The sequence below is a fragment of the Colossoma macropomum genome, unplaced genomic scaffold (genome assembly GCF_904425465.1).
Source record: "Colossoma macropomum unplaced genomic scaffold, Colossoma_macropomum, whole genome shotgun sequence".
In the NCBI taxonomy this organism is placed as follows: Eukaryota; Metazoa; Chordata; class Actinopteri; order Characiformes; family Serrasalmidae; genus Colossoma; species Colossoma macropomum.
This window is the reverse complement of record NW_023495342.1, coordinates 4547-18451: the sequence shown is the minus strand read 5'-3', so window position 1 is coordinate 18451 and position 13905 is coordinate 4547. Positions and strand designations below refer to the sequence as shown.

At 35.5% G+C, this 13905-nt stretch overlaps 1 long non-coding RNA gene across 1 annotated transcript; it reads left to right on the top strand.

Moving 5' to 3' along the window:
• The first annotated feature begins 4090 nt into the window (after window positions 1-4090).
• On the top strand, window positions 4091-11744 carry LOC118801822. Its single transcript, XR_005006580.1, has 2 exons — window positions 4091-4147; window positions 11668-11744. It is a non-coding gene; the product is annotated as an uncharacterized LOC118801822 (long non-coding RNA).
• The last annotated feature ends 2161 nt before the right edge of the window (window positions 11745-13905 follow it).

Genomic DNA, 13905 nt, shown 5'->3' with positions numbered 1-13905 from the left:
AGAGTTTGGAAAAATTGCCAGTGGGGGGGTGACAAACGAACTGAACAGCATGATTTTATTGCATGTTTTTCCCCCACAATTCGAGAGAACTTTGCAAAAACTGTATAAATGATAGTCAAAACTGGACACCCGGACATATAGCCTGCACTGCAACTGCACTGGCCAGGTGAAAACCTGAAGGGTGGCTTGTTAACTGCAACAACACAGAGGGTCTTTCATCACCAATCTTCCACTGCAGCCTCGGTCACACTGATTTTGCAAGCCGGCACAAAATGCCAATGTCTAGTGTGAAAGCAGCTTTAACTTCAACACTGTTTATAGTGCATTCTAAAAACACTGGCTAACTTTTTTGTACACGTAAATACGCATGCATAATTATGTGCACTAAGACTGAACACTTACCTCTTTCCTCAGTTATGGCTATCCAGACCCCGACTACTTAAAGAGAGTGAAAGAGGATCTGAAGGCCAAAGGCATTGAGTGAAGATATAAACTGCACACAATTCACATTCATTTTTTGAATGCACTGACTAGCTTTATTTCTAGATAACACACAGATTTATGTAATTTTGCCCACTGTAGAGACTTGAGAAGAGGTTAAGACGTTGTGTGCATTTATGTTATCACTTTATATTTACTGTATGTTTAACTCAAACCAGTGTGATAATTATACAGGGCAAAATTAAAATGTAGTGATGCTTCTTGGCATGATATTTTAATCTCAGACTTTTAATTTTAAAATTTTTATTTTAACTTTAAAATGACGCCAATCAATGTGCCGCATGATTTTTCATTTTCTTTTAATTTAGTTTTTAATTTTTAGCTTTTAGTATTCACATTGCACTATTATTTGAGCTTATACTCCAAAAGCTGGAATAAAAATAAAGTCAAATAAAAACAGATTATGCACAGAAACTCTCTTCTTTAAAAGAAACTGGCTGTCAACAAGTAGACAGGTGGAAAAAAACTGAGTGGACAAAAGACAAAAAAGAATTACATTTTTTTATAATTATAATTATATTATATAAATTATATAATTATAAATTTTTAAATAAAAAAATCATCATTTATAATAAATAATACAAATTATATTAAAAACACTTTAAAAAATGATTATAAAATAATGATGATTATAAAGCTAAGCCATATTCTAGTATTCAGAACCCGTATAGTCATACAATAGAAAGAAAAATGCGCAAATTAAGAACAGAAACACTATATTAAAACAGAATAAATATACATAAACATAGATACAGTACACATCTTTTCTCTATAGCAGTAAAAAAGCCTGATATTGTGGCCATTCCAATCTGTAAATAATAAGTAATTTTAACAGTTCAGCCAGACTGAATTTAGTGACTAGTTTCTAAACTTTTTAAGTAATGTAAATGTTCATTTTTTAAAGGTTCCCTAAAAGGTGTTTTTCCTAAGGCTTTAGGCCCTTATTGAAGAAGATTAATAAATAATTTAACAAGAACTAAAATGCAGCTGTATATGTCAAAAAAAGGTCAACTAATTCATCATTAATGATTCATGCCTGTTTATTGTCATTTCTCTGGCAGGTCAGACCAAAGCTCCACCTTATTTTCTTAACCAATCCCTTCTTAACAACCAATGATATTAGCCATTATCAGGGACAGACTGTCAACTGGGCCTACTGGGCATATGCCCAGGGGCCCTAGCAACCAGGGGGCCCTCGACCAGCAATGATTTAAACTAGCCAATTTGTACTGATGCTAGATTGTGCTAGATTTCTTTTTAAGTCACACACAACACTTATCAAGACATCAAGTTAAAAGACAAAGAGAATTTGAAAAAAATTCAGAAATGTCATTGGCGTACGGATTCTGAATTCATAACCAATGAGCATTCCTTTGGGTCAGAAGCGTTTTTGACACAGAGCTAAGCGAATGATATGTATGGACTATTGGGAATTAAAAAGAAAATCATGGATAGCCATAGACCCACATTAAGTGGGTCAATGACAAAAAACTTAAACTTAAAAAGGAAAGAGAAGCAGCATTACTGTTAAACGTGTCTGCTATCTCGTTTTTTTGTTCAAAAGCCAGAGCCAAAGTGGCCACACAGTAGTAGCAGTTGATGACAGTGCTAAGGCTAGTAATCACTGGCTGTGTTTACATGCAAAGATTTTTGCAGATCCGATTGAATTCATTCCGATTACAGATTAAGACTGAGGTGTTTATGCTCACTCTACTCAACAATCTGATGACTAGTCTATTCCGATTGAGGTGTTTACATGGACGTGTTCAGATTGAGCTATTAGTCGGATTATTAATGGATTATTAGGCTGAATGTGAACGTGGCTACTGAGTCTCATCAAACGTCACCTTTACAACCATAGATGGAGTTAACTGGTGCACAGGAAGCTTACATCAGCTTTGCGGTCTTGCCAGCGTCTTCAAAAGGCACAGAAGAGAACTTATCTGCTATGGTCAACTCTCTGCGGTCTAAGGACATTTTCTTAATTTGTGCAAGATTGTTCAGCTACATTTTTAAGGTTTTGGTCTATAATATATTTTTAAAAATCTGGGACACATGCAGGGTGTTGTGAAGCAAAATAGTCTCCAAAGAAAGCTTATTATTTTAGATTTTCCACTATTTTCCCATCATCAACATTATATATAAAACTCAGAAGACCCGTGTAGGTTCACTGGTGCTTTTGGATAGTAAATAAAATGTCTGTATTTGTTTTGTTGTTTGAATAGTGTTCTTTATAGCACCAAAAAGCATTCTTCTATTGTTACAATGCCAGGCTTGTTACAATGGAGGAAACCTTTTTGGTGCTATATAGAAGCCTTTTCAAAAAGGTTCTATATAGAACCGTCTACAGCACTTTCTCCACCAATCTGAAGAACAATTTCACAATGCAAAGAACCCTTTAGTCATGGAAAGGGTTCTTTGAGTGCCCATGGTTCTATATAGATCCATTTTCTTTATAAATGAACCCTTGAAGATCTGTCATTTTTTAAGTGTGTAAGGTTAGTGCTCAATCCTGGTTCTGGAGATCTACCACCCTGGAGAGTTCAGATCCTAAACAAATGTCTCTAATATCCAGATGCCTCTGGAGGTCATCATTATCTGTATCAGGTGTGTTAGATAAGAGCTGGAGCTAAACAGTGCAGGGTGGTAGGTCTGTAGGACCGGGATTGAGCATCCTTGGGGTTTGGCGTTTCCTGCAGAACACCTTTAGATCCTATTAGAAAACCATCAAATGCATAGATTCAATCACAGGTCAACTGTCACTGGGATCCTTTGCATTAGAATTTTAACCCACCAGGAAAACATACACCATTACTAACCGTGAGACACCTTTGTAAAACCTTTCAGAAACCTTGCAACTGTGATTTTTTCAGCAGGGCTGGTAGTCTACAAAAACATTGTACCTCATGAGCACTACATTTCTATAATCTTTTTCCTCACTGCAGTTGTGATGTTAATACATCACATATTACATTAATTAATATATTGAGGTCAAAAATTATTATATTGAGGCCACAAAATTACTTTAATGAGCCCATTAATTATACTGAGGCCACGAGTTATGAGAAACTATAAAATATATATTAATTTATGCCCACACATTATTAAAATAATCACCATGTCACCCTTTTGGGTTCCATACGAATCCGTATTTGGTGACTGGAGAAAGGTACCACCCATATTTACTACGTCAGTCTCTCGCTGTGTGCGTGTAAGTAAAAGGCCGTTACAAACGTTTAGACCACGCGAACCGCTAATGAGACCTGTAAACGGACTGTCGAGGAGACGAAAAATGAAGCTATGTGGTCATAGGCATCCCTGACCACCTGCGAAGGTGATTTGAGTGACTGGATCACAATGCGTCTCCCAGACTCCCTGTACCTCGTTCACACCTGCACTGCACCGTCCACTTATAATCAGATCACCCAGAATTAAAGAGTAATGCCAAGTGTAAACGGGGCACAAGTGAATTGAATCCAGCCAAAGTAAATCCACATAGGATCCGGACATGAATTGGTTAATGCACAGTGTAAGGAGAGTCTCAGACGCGCAGCACACCTTTAGTTTCGTTTTCTCATAGACTTGAGGAGGGGAGCAGAGCATTTGTGAGATTTTGAGCTTTAACTGCGCTGAGAGCTCAGTCTGGGTAGGTAACACAGCTCACTCACTTATGGAGCTACAAATCTCAAGTAAAGAAAGAGCGTTTAGAACTCCTTAACGGCTGGTTTTACACTATTTATTCTTTACTGTAACTGCTTTTTAAAAGAAATTATGGACACATTACCCCCGACTGAACAGGCCATTAAGCGTATCTTCACGTACCAAAGTAAGGGACCGTCGACAAAGTGCGCGTCTTGTTTTTAACGTCAAAATCTCAATAGCGTCTATACTGTTTAGGGGTGGGAATCTTTAGTCACCTCACGATTCGATTCGATTACGATTCAGAGGGCTGCGATGCGATTATAAAACGATTATCGATGCATCTCGATGCATCTTTTTTTCTATATATGATTTCTATTTTCTCACTGTGTGAGGATTCGGTAGTTTTAAAGCAAAGTATTTGTAATGATCCGTGATGCATTTACTTCCAATATCTTTTATTAATAAATCAAATGGAAGTGATGTGGCAAGAGAACTAGAAGGCTCTTATTCACTGCTCTTGTTTGAGACGCTGCTGCCACTCATCTGCAATAAAATGCGCTGTTAGGGTGACATAAGATCCAGTGGTAATGGGTGTCCATGCAGCACGTTACAACCACCTACCCGTTTAATTCAGTGATTTTATAACTTTGGTTTTGGTCTCGTTGTAGAGAGTCAGGGGTCAATGTGTCAGTAAAATATTTCCGAGACTGGACGCTGAATCTCGGCTCCAAAGTGTTCAACATAGCGCGAAAGCCCTGGTTCTCAGCGACTGAGAAGACTGCAGGTCACATAGCAGTGAAGTCTCGCCAAGCTAGTAGGTTAGCTACGTTTGGAGGTGAATGGACTTATTCGCATTTATAAGCAGCGCAGTTAGTTCCTGGAATGTTAAATCTGCAACGAGAGACTGTCAAACACTAAAACGTTGCGAAGATGAACTCGCTTCTCTTTCGAATTTCCCTGTTCCACCTTAAATGGTGCAGCAGCTACATTCGGCACCTCAGGCAGAATTTAAAGTGGAACGGGAAAAATTCGAACAGAATGAGAAGCGACTTCAGCCTCATAAAATAACCGAAACATTGAGAGACATTTTACAAAGCTGATCTACTTCTGAGGAAAACTTTCCTGATGGAAATGGGAGGAAAGTGGCTATAGCTGAGCTAAAGCTTAAAGCAGAGCAAAGTAAGTCTGCGCTCTCGTTTATATTTTTAGCCTATACTAAGACATCAGCACACCCTGAGGCATACTAGACATAAATGTTGTGGCTCCCAAGGTGGTTTGAGTTTTGTTGAAAGGACAAAATGGCTCTTCTGATCATTTGTGTTGTGACTCCTGACTTAACCTGGCTTTAATGCAGAGGAGGCCGGTCTGATTTCTCGCTCATCCAGCTGTGTTTTTGTTATGTGCAGCTACAAACACTCCAGGCGCTGCACTTACCCACTTCCAAGTTCTGCTTTTTACGTTCCGTCAACATTCCGGTATGAATAAAATATTTAGAAAATTGATTTTTGACATTTATGAATCGATTCAGAATCGTTCACGTCCGCATCGCGATGCGTCTAAGAATTGAGTTTTTCCCGCACCCCTAATACTGTTTCTATAGCTGAAACCCAAGCAACTAAGACCTTCCTGTAATTGTAACTTACTACAGGACCACAATTTAAATTCAGTTATATTTTGATTTATGATTAATATTCTATGCACATAAAAAAGCTTCTTTGCCGTAGGGCCCAAACTTGGAAAACAAAAGGCCTCTGTTCTATCATTCCAACTAACTACAGCAAGTCAATAAACTTTAGTTTAATTAATGTTTTAAACATTAAAAAATCAATAGCCTCTTTACTGTAAGGCCTAAAATCTTATGAAGAAATGCATTAATATATGCCCTATTATTGCAACTTACTGAAAGCAGAATTTGAATTGTGTTGAAGTTTAAAACATTGGTCTCATACAATAATTATTAGTTTGTTTACTCTGGGGCCTTGATTTCTAATTAATATTCTACACATCTAAAATAAAAAAAAAACTTGAATAGATTTTTTACCATAAGGGCCAGAATGGTAAACCAAATGCATTAAATAGCATATCATTAATAATATTTACTACAACAAGCAGAATTCACATTTGTTTTGTTGTACTTTAATTAAGATTATAGAGAGTTAAAATTCAATAGCTTCTTTGCAGTAGGAGTCAAAATTATAAAACCAAACGCATTAAAGAGTGCCTTATTACTACAAACTACTACATGGAATAAAATTTTAAAAAAGCCTTGTGGTGAATATTTATTAATGTTTTAAAAATTAAACATACTAATAAAATTTACTGTTGGAATGAGGTTGCTTCTTTTCCTAAAGGGCCCACAGTTGTCCAACCAAATGCATTGAAGAGTTCCCCATTATTGCAACTAACTACAGCAAACAGATTTCAAATTAAGTGTTGGGTAGAATTATAACAAATATTATAAATACAAAAAATTCAATAGCTTTTTTACTAAAGGGCCGACATTTGTCAAACCAAATGCATTGAAGAGTTCCCTACAATTTTAACTAACTACAGTAATTGGAATTCAAATGTATTGGAATGAAGTATAACTAATATTTTAGGTAAAAAATTTAATAGCTTCTTTACTGAAGGGCCCACATTTGTCCAACAAAATGCATTGAAAAGTTCCCCATTATTGTAACTAACTGCAGCAAGCAGAATGTGAAATAAGTGCTGTGTTGAATTATAATTAATATTTTATAAACAAAAAATTCAAGAGCTTCTTTACTGAAGGACACAAGTTTGTCAAACTACATGCATTTAATAGTTCCCCATTATTGTAACTAACTACAGCAAGCAGAATTTGAATTAAATGTTGGGTTGAATTATAATGAATATTTTATTAACAAAAAGCTCAATAGCTTCCCTATTATTGTAACCAACTACAGCAAGCAGAACTCAAATTAAATGTTGGGCTGTATTGCCTGGAATTGTATAACTAAATACACATAAGATTGTCCTATTTTTGCAACTAACTACAGCAAGCCACATTTGAACAAGTGTCAATTTTCACTTTAATTAATGTTTAAAATATCAAAAATTTGTAGGGCTGTAGGGCTATCATTTGTTAATCCAAATTCATTGAAGAGTTCCTTATTATTGTAACTAACTATGGCTAGCAGAGTTCAAAACAAGTGTTGGGTTGAATTATAGATAATATTTTAGATACAAACAATGCCTTTTTTATTGTCAAACCAAAATTTATACAACCAAAAAGATTTAAGACTGCCCTGTTTTAGCAGCTTACTACAGAATGCAAAATTGTAATTACATTGTGGATCAAATATAAGTAATGTTTTGTATGTAAATTATTCAATATCATTTTTACTGTATTGCCCATGACTGTAAAACCAATTGAATTTAAGAGTGCCCTCTTGCACTGCTTACTACAGCAAGCAAAATTTAAATTAATTGTTAGGTTGATTTATAATTAATATTTTATATACCAAAAATTCAATCACTTCCTTACTGTAGGCCCCAAGTTTGTAAAATCAAATAAGTTGAAGAGTGTCTTGTTATTTAAACTAACCACAGTAAAACAATCCTATGATTACAACATACTACAGCAAGCAAAATTTATAAATATTGAATAAATACTGTGTTTAATGTTCCAATCACAAAACAATTAATAGCATCTTTACTGTAGGGCCTGTAATTATGAAACCACATGCATTAAAGACAGTTATATTATTGCCCAATAATACAGCAGTAAGATATTTTTGTAAATTTTAAATCTTTAAATATTATTTCACCACAAAAAATACATATATTGTATAATTTACATTCTACGGATGCAAAACTAAATGTTTAGACATTGTTTCTATAATTACAACATTTTACCTCCAGTACAATAATTATAATTTAATGCAGCACTTAATTCAAATTCTGCTTGCTGTAGTTAGTTACAATAATGGGGAACTATTAAATGCATGTGGTTTGACAAACATGCATCCTTCGGTAAAGAAGCTATTGAATTTTTTGTTTATAAAATATTAATTATAATTCAACACAGCACTTCACATTCTGCTTGCTGTAGCTAGTTGCAATAATGGGGAACTATTCAATGCATTTGGTTGGACAAATGTGGGCCCTTCAGTAAAGAAGCTATTGAATTTTTTGCATGTAAAATATTAGTTATAACTCTACTCAACACTTAATTCAAATTTTGCTTGCTGTGGTTAGTTACTATAATAGGGAACTCTTCAATGCATTTGATTTGACAAATTTATGGCTTTCAAAAAAGAGGCTATTGATTTTTTTGTATATAAAATATTAATCATCATAATTCAACCCAACACTTAATTACATTTTTGCTTGCTGTAGTAAGCTGCAAACACAGGGCACTGTAATGCATTTGGATTACAGTTTTGACCCCTACATTTACATTCTGTATGTTTAAATATTAAAACATTGATCAATATTCATCTCAAGGCTTTCTTCAAATTCCGGTTCCTGTAGTACATTGTAGTAATAGGGCACTCTTTAATGAATTTGGTTTTATAATTTTGGCTCCTACTGTAAAGAATGTTGAATTTTTGGCCTATACAATTTTAATTAAAATTCAACAGAACACTTCAATTCGGCTTGCTGTAGTAAATTGTATTAATGACAACCTCTTTAATGCATTTGGTTCACCATTTTGGTCCCAACAGAAAAAAAACTACAGATTTCTTAATTTTATTTGTGCAGAATATTCATTTTAAATCAAGGCCCCCAGAGTAAGGAAACCAATGATAATCGTGTGACAAATGTTTTAAACTTCAACACAATTCAAATTCTACTTTCAGTAAGTTGCAATAATAGGGCACATATTAATGCATTTCTTCATAAAACTTTAGGCCTTACAGTAAAGAGGCTATTGATTTTTTAATGTTTTAAACATTAAAACTAGGTTTATTGACTTGCTGTAGTTAGTTGGAATGATAGAATAGTCTTTAATGTCTTTTATTCTATAAGTTTGGACCCTACAATAAAGAAACTGATGTTTTTGTTTTTTATTTTATTTTGTGAATTTAGAACATCAATCAGGGCTTGTTTTTTACAGTTAGGGCAGATTTTGTGATTCTGGGGTGCAATTGGATGCACTTTTTCAAACTAGTTTTGGCTCTGGGCTCCTAAGTTGCGCAGCTGTTTACATTGCAATTATACTAAGTGAAATTATCTTGCTGTAGGGAGAGCAGGGCACCACCTAACACATTTTGCTTTGCTAAATAAAGATATTTTAGTTGGAATAATGTTATTTTTATACAAGCAACATGCACATCTCTGCTACAAATGAACACTTGAACTTTGTTTGGGAAGTGCAGTGTTACAGTTTAGCCCATGGGTGGGTTCACTGTAACAGAGGGTCAGAAAAGCCTGATCAATCAGTGCAAACAAAGTTAATTCAATTCTGTTTTATAAGAAACAAATGTATTTTCCAGCTGTACTGCGTTATACACCGATCAGGCATAACATTATGACCACCTTCTTGTTTCTACACTCATTGTCCATTTTATCAGGTCCACTTACTATAAAGGTGCACTTTGTAGTTCTACAGTTACAGACTGTAGTCCATCTGTTTCTCAGCATACTTTGTTAGCCCCCTATTACCCTGTTCTTCAGTGGTCAGGACCCCCATGGACCCTCACAGAGCAGGTACTATTTGGGTGGTGGATCATTCTCAGCACTGCAGTAACACTGACGTGGTGGTGGTGTGTTAGTTTGTGTTGTGCTGGTACAAGAGGATCAGACACAGCAGTGCTGCTGGAGTCCAGTGAAGGAAAATAAAAACTCATCAGTAAAATATGGAACATTTCTGAATAACTCCAGTTTTACCAGCTGTTAATGTCAATTTCATCAATATACCTATTTAAAACCAAATTACTAACATCTGAAAGACACTAATAAAGTAGAAGAAAATCCAGATGTTTCTCTTTTTCATTTCATAAAATTCTTAAAATCTGTGTAAACATGGGACAAAAAAATCAAATGTACTTCATTAGTCTTTGTTTACTGACGGTGTCTTAGCTGTAACGCTGTGTAAGAACTAACCCCACAGTACGGAGGCTGTACTTAAGCCCAGCTGCACTTGCTGGGATCTTGTCAGCTGCTTTAAAACAGTGCTGCATTGTAAGAAACAAGATGGTGATGAAAGTAAGGTTGATTTTGTGATTTACACAAACAGCTCAGTAACCGAAAAAAATTACTTACAAAGAATCCAAGAATCCAGCTAAACTGGCCGGTCTGCGATTCAGACCTGTCACCACTGATAACATTTGCCGCATTATGAAATGAAACATACGACAAAGGAGACTCTGAACTGTTGAGCAGCTGAAATCCTGTATCAAGTAAGATTGGGAAAACATTTCACTTTCAAAACTACAGCAGTGTCTCCTCAGTTCCCAAATGCTTACAAAGTGTTGTTAAAAGAAGAGGTGATGAAACACAGTGGTAAAACATGCCCCGTCCTAAGCTTGGAACGTGTTGTTGGCATCAAATTAAAAATGGGCATATATTTTTCAAAAAACAATAAAATTTCTCAGTTTCAACATTTGATATGTTGTCTTTGTAGTATTTTCCTTTAAAAATATGGTTTACGTGATTTGCACATCATTGCATTCTACTTTTATTTACATTCTGCACAGCATCCCAACTTTTTTGGAACTGGAGTTGTATATTTAGTTAAACTTTGTTAAAACCATATGAAATTGAAAAAAATATGATAAAAATACAAAGTTAGCTAACCTAACTAACAAGCAACCAAATAAAAACCCGACAGACAGCTATACTGACCGTAATTTGCCCCAAGTCCATATTGTAGGTGGGAATCTTTACTCTGTAAATACTTACAGTTTCACTCTGTATATTACAGATTTTCAATAAAGGCTAATATTTATTTTAGTCAGCTTTTTGTCAAAATCCTGTCACAGCTTCAGTGGTTGCTGACGGACATTACTTTGCAAAGTTAATATGATTGGCTTACAACTAACGAGGTCTGATATGATTGGCTAAGTCAGGGGTTCTGCTTTCACTTTATGTTAGTATGTTAGCGCTAACAGCAATTTCTACACCTGCAGCAAACATTCAATTTCGTTTCAATTTCGAGAGTAGAGCAATTCTAAGCCCTACAGCTTCACCACTACTGGAACTTATCATTTTGGGTAAGTAACGCTTATGGAGTCAAATGTCGAGAACAAAGGTAGAACATTTATAAGAGCATTATTAACATTCAGTTCCACATTTAAGCTCAGTGTGAGTATAAACACAGCCACTGTTTACATTTGAAATGTGTTAAAATGTCTCACAATTAGCTTGGAGTCAGTGAAACCATAAAGCACAATAGTCTTAAAATTTACTCTCATTACAAAACCAGATGTTGAATGAAAGCTCGTTGTTTCTCCTGCAAATTATACAGATACTAGCTGTGTAATCAGGTGATTGCATGAATCAGATAGTGATCATATTATTAGGGTGAAATGTAAATGCACTCATTTCTGGTTTCAGATTGCAAAACGATCTGAAGTGTAAAGCAAAACGATCATCAGTTATGTCAATGGAAATTTACATTGATGCCAGCAGTGTAAGTATCTCTTTTGATGTTGGTTATTTCAATTTTTCCTCTATACCCTTAAAAATGGGGTTCTTCAAGGGGTCTTTACTAAAAGCAGTGGTGCTATTTAGAAGCATGAGTTCTGTATAGAATCATTTCATGCTTAACTGGTTATTTGCATGGTGAAATAGTTCTTCAGATTGATGGAGAATGTGTTGTATATTGTTTGATGTTCTAGGTAGAACCAAAAAATGTTCTGCTATTGTTAGGAAGTCAAGCTTGTAAAAATAGAACACTTTTTGATTGTATATAGAACCGTTTTCAATGAGCTGGTTGTTAACTCAGCATTACTGAATTCTGCTAAAGCCTGAGTAGACTGATAAATCAATGTGATCAGTTATTAATCTCAGTGTTATTGAGCTCTGCTAAAGCCTGAGTAGACTGATAAATCAATGTGATCAGTTATTAATCTCAGTGTTATTGAGCTCTGCTAAAGCCTGAGTAGACTGATAAATCAATGTGATCAGTTATTAATCTGAGTGTTACTGAGCTCTGATAAAGCCTGAGTAGACTGATAAATCAATGTGATCAGTTATTAATCTCAGTGTTATTGAGCTCTGCTAAAGCCTGAGTAGACTGATAAATCAATGTGATCAGTTATTAATCTGAGTGTTACTGAGCTCTGATAAAGCCTGAGTAGACTGATAAATCAATGTGATCAGTTATTAATCTGAGTGTTACTGAGCTTTGCTAAAGTCTGAGTAGACTGATAAATCAATGTGATCAGTTATTAATCTCAGTGTTTAAACTGATATTTCCTAAAACTGTGGGTTAATTTTACACTTATGAAAGAGTCGTAAGAGCAGCTTTTGTCTAAATATTGATTTGACAGTTTTCATAAACTATTGGCTCGTCAGTCCCTAAAAAAAGAATTAAATGTGATAAATTAACTAAAGCTACTCACTGCTCGTTCATCTTGTGGCTTCTGTTACTGAAATGTCTCACTGTTGGTTTGATGCTCAGAGCTGAGAGTTTACACTCACTACAAGGTCACATCGTTCAGTTCCCAATTGATCAGAAAGCTCTCAGTGTAATTAAAACAGGGATTTTACAAAATCACACTAATTCTAAACGCAGAATTCAGCTCGGCACAGAACTCAAGTTCTTCTCAAACCACCAGCCAAATGAAACGGTCAAAATAAATACTTAGCGTCTCAGTTTTTATTTATGATGTCAAAAATAATATTTCATTTTCTCAAAACAGTCACATATGATGTCAAAAACCCACACAATTTCTCAAAGAGTAACTTGGTCTTTAGTTACTAGTCAGTCAGGTTAATCAAAACCTCTAGAAAATAAGTCATTATTTTAACTTAGTTACAATCTGAACCAAAATCAAAGAATACAAACCATGTACTTCTATTTACTTTACGTACTACACTAATGAATGCACTTCTAATGGTGGCTCTATTTCCCCACTATTTAGTGCTGCACTATACGGTTTGGGATGCAGCACTTTTCCCCTATCTGGAGGAAAAAAGTCAAATGTGTGGTTGTATTGAGCTGCTTATATTTTAAGTACAAAGTTGAACCCCATGTTCATTTGCATGGAATACAAAGCATGCCCACCAGCGCAGACTGTCAGTACAAGTCCAAGAGAAACATGAGGTGCTGCAGCTTTGGGTGTGGTGTCCAAGTCCCCATCACATCTATTCCTCAGTGCTGGGTTCTGTTCAATAGGTGGAGGTATGATAGACCTCCCTTTGTAAAGCTTCCAGAAGAGGTTTCAGCCTGGAACTTCCAGCTGTCAGGAGAGCTTCCATGACCCCTTATCCATTACGCCGGTAAACCTTGTAGAGGATTTGACTCCCCTGGTTCAGGGTGTAGGTCTGCTTATGCTGACATGATAGAGACACTGCAGAGGCCCTCTTGGCCTTGAGGTTGGACTCCAAAGTTCAGAAGGGCAATATGCCTTGTGAATGTATTCCTGCACCCATTATGTTTTGCTCATTTAGAATTATTGAGGAGTTTTGCTACATTTCATTTGGAACATTTTATTAATCAATTAAAGTTTGAAAAAAGAGAAGAGGAAGAAAATGAGACAAAAGAGCTCATATTCCCATCTGAAACAGAGCTGAGTCAAGGACAGGGTGGATTGGCTGCATGCCACTACTCTGATAAGGATCACTGTT